This window comes from Triticum aestivum, unplaced genomic scaffold, assembly GCF_018294505.1.
Source record: "Triticum aestivum cultivar Chinese Spring unplaced genomic scaffold, IWGSC CS RefSeq v2.1 scaffold2456, whole genome shotgun sequence".
NCBI lineage: Eukaryota > Viridiplantae > Streptophyta > Magnoliopsida > Poales > Poaceae > Triticum > Triticum aestivum.
The window spans coordinates 1-1,037 of record NW_025292732.1 but is presented as its reverse complement, the minus strand read 5'-3'; the positions used below and the strand labels follow the sequence as shown (position 1 = coordinate 1,037).

At 51.1% G+C, this 1,037-nt stretch overlaps 2 non-coding genes and 1 pseudogene across 2 annotated transcripts; all 3 read right to left on the bottom strand.

The window, feature by feature from the left end:
* Positions 1-120: 120 nt before the first annotated feature.
* LOC123178929 (5S ribosomal RNA) lies at positions 121-239 on the bottom strand. Its single transcript, XR_006489972.1, has one exon. It is a non-coding gene; the product is annotated as a 5S ribosomal RNA (ribosomal RNA).
* Positions 240-536: 297 nt separating this feature from the next.
* On the bottom strand, positions 537-655 carry LOC123178930 (5S ribosomal RNA). The gene has a single exon (XR_006489973.1). It is a non-coding gene; the product is annotated as a 5S ribosomal RNA (ribosomal RNA).
* A 297-nt stretch (positions 656-952) lies between these two features.
* LOC123178931 (uncharacterized) lies at positions 953-1,037 on the bottom strand (annotated as a pseudogene).

Below are 1,037 nucleotides of genomic sequence, written 5' to 3'. Positions count from 1 at the left end.
CCCGTGAATCGTGAGCACCCAGCTATGACTTACCGCACTCGTGCAAAATAATAAAACACGGTAAATATATTACTTACACGTGCGTTTTGTTTTGCAAGCGGCGCGAAAAAAATTAAAAAGGGAATGCAACACGAGGACTTCCCAGGAGGTCACCCATCCTAGTACTACTCTCGCCCAAGCACGCTTAACTTCGGAGTTCTGATGGGATCCGGTGCTTTAGTGCTGGTATGATCGCATTCGACATGTTACCCCGGTCTTCGTCCCTTATCCTTGCCCCTCCCAGCTCCACTACAAAGACGATTGCACATTGCTTTGGCCGCTCCCTCTCAACTACGGAGACGAGTTTAACGCGGTTTCCACCCCTCCCTCTCAACCGCACGAGTGCACGCTTGCCGCGCCACAACGCCGACGCTGGACCCGTGAATCGTGAGCACCCAGCTATGACTTACCGCACTCGTGCAAAATAATAAAACACGGTAAATATATTACTTACACGTGCGTTTTGTTTTGCAAGCGGCGCGAAAAAAATTAAAAAGCGAATGCAACACGAGGACTTCCCAGGAGGTCACCCATCCTAGTACTACTCTCGCCCAAGCACGCTTAACTTCGGAGTTCTGATGGGATCCGGTGCTTTAGTGCTGGTATGATCGCATCCGACATGTTACCCCGGTCTTCGTCCCTTATCCTTGCCCCTCCCAGCTCCACTAAAAAGACGATTGCACATTGCTTTGGCCGCTCCCTCTCAACTACGGAGACGAGTTTAACGCGGTTTCCACCCCTCCCTCTCAACCGCACCAGTGCACGCTTGCCGCGCCACAACGCCGACGCTGGACCCGTGAATCGTGAGCACCCAGCTATGACTTACCGCACTCGTGCAAAATAATAAAACACGGTAAATATATTACTTACACGTGCGTTTTGTTTTGCAAGCGGCGCGACAAAAATTAAAAAGGGAATGCAACACGAGGACTTCCCAGGAGGTCACCCATCCTAGTACTACTCTCGCCCAAGCACGCTTAACTTCGGAGTTCTGATGG